This window comes from Oncorhynchus gorbuscha, linkage group LG19 (genome assembly GCF_021184085.1).
Source record: "Oncorhynchus gorbuscha isolate QuinsamMale2020 ecotype Even-year linkage group LG19, OgorEven_v1.0, whole genome shotgun sequence".
Taxonomy (NCBI): Eukaryota; Metazoa; Chordata; class Actinopteri; order Salmoniformes; family Salmonidae; genus Oncorhynchus; species Oncorhynchus gorbuscha.
This window is the reverse complement of record NC_060191.1, coordinates 14,936,916-14,946,809: the sequence shown is the minus strand read 5'-3', so window position 1 is coordinate 14,946,809 and position 9,894 is coordinate 14,936,916.

Here is a 9,894-nt window from a genome sequence, read left to right as displayed (position 1 = left end):
TGTCGGTAAAATGAATTATGCGAGAAATGTCAGTGGAAACGCTTTTATGTGCAAACATTGATATAATAGGCTAACAATCATATCAAAGTAAACATGTTGTGTGGTCCTTACACTACGACTCATCGGGAAAGCATGCAGTTTATTAGGCTACAGATGAAATAAATTATGATGAACGTCACAGGGCTTGATGCTCCTTTCCAATAAATATCCAGGGTCTTATTCTGGTGACATGATAATTGATGCTTGGCTGCCTGTTTGACAAATAAAAACAGTGTAGCTCTTTTGTCCATAATAATAATGTCATCATGTGTAGCCTACACCTGCTCTCTAGCCCAGTGGTTCCCAGACTAGGGGTAGCACGGGGGTCCCAGTTTTCCTCTTGTCATTGTCAGTCAATTGCATACCTTATGCCGCGTTCATGTACTAGTCGGAACTAGGAAACTCTGGCCTTTCTTACTAGCTAACTGGTTGTAGTTATACATGTGCCTAGTACAAAGAATCAGCAAGTCGGAAAGAGTTTCCTAGTTCTGATTAGCGTGTGAATGTGTCATTAAAGAGCCTTTTATAACTTGGCAGAAATGTCCAGATCAACTAGCTCATGTCAGCTAACGTTTTTTAGCTAGTTTTTTTAGCCTATAGACTTTGTTGTAATGTTTGAGTCATTTAAATATTTCATGAATACACATTAGACATGGCAAAATGTATAGAATTGCAATAAAATTAGCTTTAAAACTGCAAAATGTTCTCTCCACCAACAAGAGGGGTGTAAACAGTTTGGATCATGAACAGCGCTTGTGCCCATTAAAATAGACACGCCCATGAGCACCTGGGATGTTCCCCAATGCTGGAAGGGGGGCCTGAGTGGTAAAGTTTGGGAACCCCTGCAGGGCTTTTGGCTAGAGCGCATGTGCCAATACAAGTGAGCACATTCTAGCACACGCAACATTTTTTGGTGAGAAAACCATTAGTAGAGTTGAAAATGCAATGGATACCCATTTAACTTGTATTTTTTATTCTGTACATGGGAATTTAACTGCAACATGTATTTTATGTGCACTACATTATCAAGAACAGCCTTGTATCTGCAACAAGTCAATTTGATGGAAACACACCTCTGGAGGTGTTTATCGCATATTGTTTTTATGCAGATTATAGAATAATTGCATGAAAATCTGTCTCCAATTGGATGGAAACCTAGCTTGTTTCTCTGAATTGCCTTGTGAAAACACTGTAAGATAATATTTCATAACTTAGCTAGTCATGTTGGCAATAATAGCTTTCAAACCATGCACACCTGACCTAGATTGTGATTTATAATAGGCTGTTTTTGGATTGCGTAAACAACAACAGTGGGCTAGCGTAATTGTGTGATGGCGGGGATGCAGGGTTGAGTTCCAAATGAAACAACTGCAAGTGTGCTTGCTCTAGTTCCTCATTGGCACAGCTAGGAGGGTACCTTATATTTGAAGAATCTTCTTTGAGCCATAAAAGTGCAGTGAAATGCTTAGGAAATGTGCATGCTTTGGAGAGGTGTGTGGCCACTAGACACCAGTTAGTCCTCTCACTCAAACCCTTGTCATTTTATTGTCTTATGTTGCACCTTCCTCACATTTTCACATTGAGAGATGAGATTAGTGAATGTATCCAGATTATTTTCAGATTTCGTTAGGAACAAATGCTGCAAAAAGTACAGTAAATGTTAAATGCACATAAAATCAACAGTGTTATGTTTGGAATCAGTCTGTGGCCAGGTGAACTGTTGTGTACTTACCTTTGGTCTAATAATTTTTGCATTATCTCCAAACTGTTCCCTTTCAATTGCTGCAATTGTTATGCATATGTTTTTGATATTTATCTGTAAGAAACATTTCTATATAGCCCTATACATAATAGGCCAATTCCCTATAAGTGAATTTGTCAAAATTCGTTTTACTTCTTCAAATGGGTGGACTATTGCCGCTTCTACGTGTTAATCGGAATTAGGAAACTCTGAAATGTTCGACTTGCTAAAGGGTTGAACACAGCATGTGTATAACTACAACCAGTTCGCAAGTTGGAGATTTAAAAGTTTCCTATTTCCGGCTAGCACGTGAACATAGCAATAGTCCCCCCATTTAAAGAAGTCATAAGAATTTGGAATAGATACATAAAGTGCTTATTTTTTTACGCAAAAACAATCATCCAATAGCCCTGTAAAACTATTGAAGCTGTAATAAATACTGCCTGTTCTGGTGAACTGGTTATATTGGAAGGTTGAGGTTCTCCTAATCATGTCACATTGTGTCAAATCTTTCTATGCCTTAAAGCTTCTTAAAATAACATTTGATATTGACAAACAAAAATAGCACTATTGTGAGGTTAGGTCCTTAATAAGACTGAATGGAGAAGGTATTCAACAATAGCATGCTGTTAATAACAAATATAGGAGATTAAAATGGATACGTGTCTTAGTACATTCAACACGTTCAGTTTTCAGGCATCAATAGTGGCCTAGCCTAACACATTGCCAACGTAATTTCTTCCTCTCTGCATTGGAGTTCGTAACCAGCTGAGCAGCTACCAACAGGAGAACACCATTCTCCGGAGCCAATTGAATGCTGATGTTGTCTTTGGGGATTAACTCTCCATGGCATTGCAACACTGGTGGCCCAGTCACAGCTCGAATGGCTTCACTGAGGTAAGAGCCTCCGTCACGCAGCAGCCATGTTGGCTCCCCAGGGGAAAGAGCAGGGCTCAGAGGGGATGGACACTGGAATCCTCAGGAGATGTCATCTGGATGCTGGAAATTCCTAAATGGGATAATTAAGTTTGTGTGACCTGTTTGCCTCTCTCTTGTTTGTCTCTCTCTCGCTCTCATTCACTCACTCACTCACTCACTCATGACTCTCTCACTCTGCTTTACAATGGTTCACATTACATTTCCCTGATCTGTTCTGATGTTTTGAGTTGCTTGATGATTTCTGTGCAAGGTGCTGAAGTGAAGAGGGAGGGTTGCAATATATCTGAATATCTCCAGGGGTCCCTGTATTCCATGAGCTCGGACATACAGTATTCTGCTCTCTCAAACATCAACATAAGCAATGAATGACAGTGAACTGGACCAAAATAATAGCTTTTTCATGGTGAGTTTAAAATCTCACAGGGGTGTAAAGAAGAAGGAGCCAATAGAAATGGAGATGCATGCAAACTGAAAGAGTGTACAATACAGCTTTACTGTGAGGAAAATCGGGTTGGATTTTTAGCCTGGCTGAACCAGACTGAACACTGTGCTGTGCTCTCCATTGTTTCACTTCAAACAACAGTGACATGTACTGTAGAGCAACCAGTTTGGATTCCAGGCTATTGGATCAGCTTACTTCAAAAGAAATATCCAAAACTACGAGTGATAAAAACATTTCAGTAAGGGGCCAGTCAGTCAAGCTGTGATGGGGAAACAATTTAGTTTTAAGTGTAATGCAGCCTAATTCATGTAAATTGATATTTTTATACGTTGGGTGTAGGTTAGCAAAGAGCATCGGCTGGCTTGCGTCATCTAGGGACATCCATATTGATGATTGTCTGCATCATTTAAGAACAGCACAGCAACCACTCTGACTGCATCTATTGTCAGGATGGCATTTGCTCTCTGCTGCCTGCTAACATCTCACATACTACAGAGAACACTGTAAATCCCTAAATGGGAACAATTCTGAAGATTAAAACTGGGTACATCAGTCTATGGAACAGGGATAAAAAATGTGAGACATCAGTAGTGCATCCGACTGCTGGGGTAATCTGTCATATGATCACAAACATCACACATGCTGTTTAACCAATGTGTCAAATAGAACTAGGAATTATAATACTAGAATGGACATGAACCTTCTTATGATGGGATAAAAGTCAGACATTTTGGTCAGAGAGTTGGTCAACCATGATTTGGCAGTGCTGTGATAAGATATTGAGTAAAATAATGATTTATCTGCACTGTATGTTTATTAGCTAGCTAACCAGCCAGTTTTAGAGAAATTATTCCCGTTTTTTTTTAATTAACGACCAATATGCCAACATTCCATTCAAACAATACAGTCAATCGACACTAATTAAATTACACCATTTAAGATATATCACATGCCTTACTTTTATTTTCCTGCATAAGTAAAAGTAGGATTAATGTTGATTTAAATGTAATGTTTTTGTCTTCCCTTCTCACCATCTTGCATCTCTTCTCAAACTGCCTAATTAACCTGGGAGAGGAACAACTTTAGACAGACCATTGTCATGACTCTCCTGTGAAGACCTGAAGGATCAGGTTACAGTGGGTCCGCTCTGCTGTGCCCTCTCTGACGCAGAGAGGAGAGGTGGAGTGGTCCGCTTTATGGCGGTTGTAAGTACTCTGCTTCTGGGCTCTGTAGTATTGAGATTGGAATATGTGACTGTGGGACACAGAGAGAGACTTGGCCAAACTTTAACATCAAAAGGTTGAAAGATGAAATAGTATTTCGGTAAATCCGGACAGTTGGGTGGTCGGTGGGAAACCAAAGAACAATCCTGTCGAATTTGTTTATAATTTGTGATGTAACTAAAGAAGGTAGGACAACATAACTGTATCTCTTAATGTATATATTTCCCAGTTGTCAGGGTCACATCCAAATGTGGGGGATTAAATATGAAACTATTTGTGAGAAGATGTAATGTGATGTAAGCCTTATAAATTAGATAATTGTTCGTCATATGACGTCTTAACCAAGTCAGTGGCCAGTCCCCTTGAGCACAGACATTACACAGTGTCATAATATTAATTAGACCAGAGAGCATGGAGTGGTAGCTAGATGTTGAAATGGTTGACAATTTAAATAAAGACCAGTTATGCTGAAAACGTTACAAATGGTTGAGAAATCTACTACTGTATAGAACAAGCAGACTAAGGTGTGAGCCAGATGTTGCAAAATGGCTTAAACTACAAATCTACCAAAGGACAAGAACAGAGAAAGTGGAGATGAATGGTTAAGAAATCTACAAAATAAAGACCAATTATTCCGTCTGCCGCTCTTTAAGTAATTTAGTCTGGTAAGCTCGACCGATGAAACGACCGAATGGTACTCTGAAAGAGACTTTCTGTCGACTTTATCCAACAGACGGACTGGCGATCACAGAGAGGGACAACAAAGGCATACACTCGTTAATATGTCAATTGCAATTTATTTTAGAACGAGCGGCTGTTCATGTTTAAAAGGGGTAGCATTTCCATGAGCTTGGTTAATAACTGTATGTACTCTGCCTTTCCTGGCTCTTGAGCTGTCCCCACCCCTTTCCTTTGTCTACCAAGTCGTCACATCGGTTTCGCCCCCTAGGTACTTTTTCTTTGTATCATGTTAGTAACCAATGTATGACCTATTGTGTCTGTGTTTATGTAATTCTGTGTATTTAGTTAGTTAGTAAATAAATAATTAAGCAAATTTGTATATCGCTAATTCATAATTTATGCTAGGGTTTGTGCAGATATCTAAGGGTTTGCGACATTCAGAATACGACTGATGGGGTAATAATACATTAATAAGTGACTGTAATTGATAAGATATTAAAATATCTGAAGAGAGTTACATTTGGGAAATAAAAACTCTTTAAACAACGCTTTCCCATGGTGCTCCGACTTCCTAGTGAATTAATGTTTACATGATTTGTTTAATCACGTAATGATAATTACACAGAGAATTGATTTGGTAATATAACAGTCTTCACATTATTGAATAGGCAACCAACGTTACGACACAATGTAAACAATCAGTCACAACATCTTACTTGGATGAGGTGAATTTCCCACTTACTATGTATCTGGAAAAAGGCTATATAAATCAAATTACTTTTCTTACAGAATCACACTATGTCAATGACACACTCAGTGCTTAATTTACCAAATGTAATTTGAGTGGCCTCTTCGTTAATTCTTTAGCCCCCCCCCCCCTTTTTGTTCCAGCATCTCCCGATTTACAAATTAAGCACTTGATACACTAACATGTCACTCACAGGGTAATATATCTAATCCTTGGTTTACACAGGAATTGTCTGAGAAATGACAGGAAATAAATGTATCTCTTGCTAAAATGTAGCTTGGGCTAAAGGCTAGACTGACTGATTCTACGTCTGATTGGCAGTCCTTCAGATATTTCATAAATCGATGTCTATCTCTGGTTAGAAAAGCAAAATCAACATATCTCTTGAATTGTGTATCTGAGAGTGGTGGTAATCCAGATAACTTCTAGAAAGAGGTCAAATCTTTTAAACAAAACTCGACCCCCTCGTTGCCCCAGAAGGTTGACAGCTTCTGGTCCCATACAAGACAACATTTTAATTTGTGTTTTTTTTGTAACGATTTAGCTTCAGGTGGCCACATGTTTGAAAGGAAAGTTTCAAAAAAGTAATGTCATTCCACTAGAGGGAGTCATTTAGTCACCCCAGAACAGTGATGCTCTAAAAGACTCACATACTCTATTTTCATTTCAGCATTTGATGTCTATGATGTATTAAGTGCTTTGCCAAAGATTGATGTTCAAAATAATCCATAGGGACTGATTCACTTGATCTCTTCTTACCAGTGGTGTAAAGTACTTAAGTAAAAAATACTTTTAAGTACTACTTAAGTATTTTTTTGATTATATGTACTTTACTATTTATATTTTTAACAACTTTTACATTGACTTCACCTTAATCCTGAAGATAATAATGTACTTTTTACTCCATACATTTTCCCTGACACCCAAAAGTACTCGTTACATTTTGCAGCACAGGGAAATGGTCCAATTCACACACTTATCAAGAGAACATCACTGGAACATCCCTGGTCATCCCCATTGCCTCTGATCACTATAGACAAATGCTTTAATTGTAAATTATGTGTTGTGTTGGAGCATGCCCTTGGCTATCCATGAGTTTTTTAAACAAGAAAATGCTGTTTTTTTGGCTTGATATAAGGAATAAGAAATTATTTAAACTTTTGATACTTAAGAATATTTGAGCAATTACATTTACTTTTGATACTTAGATATATTTAAAACAAAATACTTTTAGACTTTAACTCAAGTAATATTTTACTGGGTAACTTTCACTTTTACTTGAGTCATTTTCTATTGAGGTATCTTTACTTTTACTCAAGTATGACTAATGGAGTACTTTTTCCACCAATGCTTCTTACTGTAGCTCTCTGCCCCACTTATTGCAGAACCATTGACCTATATTTTTTACTTGACGATTGTTTCTGGTGTTTTCCTAAGACCTGGGAAGTGGCACATGTCCTCCCCTACATAAAGGAGGAGATCCTTCTGACAGTAGATAACTACCGTACCATTTCCAAATTATCCTGCCTTTCCAAAGTTTTAGAATCCCTGACCAACTCACAACAAATAACTTTTTTTACTTCTAACTCTATTCTTAATGTGCACCAATCCGGTTTTAGACCTAGACATAATCAAAACATTGGTCGTGTACACAGATTTGTGACTCGCTTCAGGAAACTAGGCTTATGTCACGTGTCACTGCTTCACAGGAGAGCCATTTGAACATAAGCATAGTTTTTTAATCAATATGCTTTTTTTTGGCAGAAATGCCTTCTGAAACATGTGTACTTTCATGTGCCGTAATAACAAACTTGTATGCCATCTGTAAATAGGAATACAATTGTTGTCACGATCGTCATAATATATGGACCAAAGCGCAGCGTGATCTGGGTTCCACATATTTTTATTACTAAGTGAAACACACAGCAAAACAAAACAATAAACTCAACCGAAACGTGACGCTAACATAGTGCTCACAGGCAACTATACAAAGTCAAGATCCCACAAAGCACAATGGGAAAATGGCTACCTAAATATGATCCCCAATCAGAGACAACGATAAACAGCTGCCTCTGATTGGGAACCATACCAGGCCAACATAGATATACAATTCCCCTAGATAACCCACCCTTAATCACACACCGACTGTCACGCCTTGGTCATTGTATTTTGTGTTTTTGTTATATGTTTGGGTAGGCCAGGGTGTGACATGGGTTTATATGTTGTTTTCGTATTGGGGTTTGTAGTATTTGGGATCGCGGCTAATTAGGGGTGTTGAATAGGCTTGGCTGCCTGAGGCGATTCTCAATTAGAGTCAGGTGCTTATCGTTGTCTCTGATTGGGAACCGTATTTAGGCAGCCTGAGTTTCGCTTTGTATTTCGTGGGTGTTTGTTCCTGTCTTAAAGCTGTGTAGTATTTCACCAGATAGGCTGTAATAAGTTTCACGTTCCGTTCTGTTGTTTTGTATTTAGTATTCAGTTATTTCATGTACCGCGATTCAGTTCATTAAAGTCATGAGTAACCAACACGCTGCATTTCGGTCCGACTCTCTTTCTTCAACAGACGAATGCCGTTACACCGACCTAACCAACATAGAGAATAAACAGCCCTCTATGGTCAGGGCGTGACAATTGTTTAATTATGAGCCTAGCTGGTTTACCACAAAAAAAAGCCAGCAACCTTCCCGCTATCCATGATTGGCAGAGATAATGAGTGGTCTGTCATGTAGCACGTTTCTGTCTATTTGAGCTGGTCAGTATGTGTAGGTAATCCTGTCTAATTCACCTTTTTTTCTACATATATTGTGTAGTGGAACTGCATAAATGTTGCTCTACACTTTCTGGAGGACTGACCTTTGAACTCAGTGGAATTACAGTATGATAGCTAGTTTTGAAATCAGTGGAATTACAGTATGACACCTGTCTTCGGATCATAGATTTTTACCTTATCAGATTGGAGATTTGATTTCGCAACCTTTCAGTTACTAGCCCAACGCTCTAACCACCAGGTTATCTTCCACCCCGAGCCAATACATGTTAGAATCACCTTTGGCAGTGATTACAGCTGTGAGTATTTCTGTGTAAGAGCTTTGCCCACATGGATTGTAAAATAAAACTGTTAAACCTCTGTCAAATTGGTTGTTTATCATTGCTAGATAGTCTTGCCATATATTTAAATAAAAACTGTAACTAGGCCACTCTGGAACATTCAATGTTATCTTAGTAAGCAACTCCAGTCTATATTTGCCTTGTGTTTAAGGTTCATGTCCAGCTGAAAAGTGAATTTGTCTTCCAGTGACTGTTGGAAAGCAGCCTGAACCAGGTTTTCCTCTAGGATTTTGCCTCTGCTTTCACTAAATGGCTAAAAGTATGAGTGCACGTGCTCATCGAACATCTCATTCCAAAATCCTGGGCATTGATATGGAGTTGGTCCCCCCATTTAACACAAACACTCTAAAACAAAGCTTTCTTAGTGTCCAGCACACTTTCTCTGCCCTTAACCTTGTTCTGAACACCTCCAAAACAAAGATGATGTGTTTTGGTAAGGTGAATGCCCCTCTCCCCACAGATGTGATTACTACCTCTGAGGGTTTAGTGCTTGAGATAGTCACCTCATACAAGTACTTGGGAGTATGGCTAGTTGGTACACTGTCCTTCTCTCAGCGCATATCAAAGCTGCAGGCTAAAGTTAATTCTAGACTTGGTTTCCTCTCGTAATCCCTCCTCTTTCACCCCAGCTGCCAAACTAACCCTGACTCAGACGACCATCCGACCCATGCTGGATCAAGGAGAGGTAATTTATAGATCGGCAGGTAAGGGTGCTCTCGAGCGGACAGATGTGCGTTACCATTCGGCCATCAGATTTGCCACCAATGCTCCTTATAGGACACATCACTACACTCTATACTCCTCTGTAAACTGGTCATCTCTATATACCCGTCGCAAGACCAACTGGTTAATGCTTGTTTGTAAAACCCTCTTAGGCTTCACTCCCCCCTATCTGAGATATCTACTGCAGCTCTCATCCTCCACATACAACACCCGTTCTGCCAGTCACATTCTGCTAAAGGTCCACAAAGCA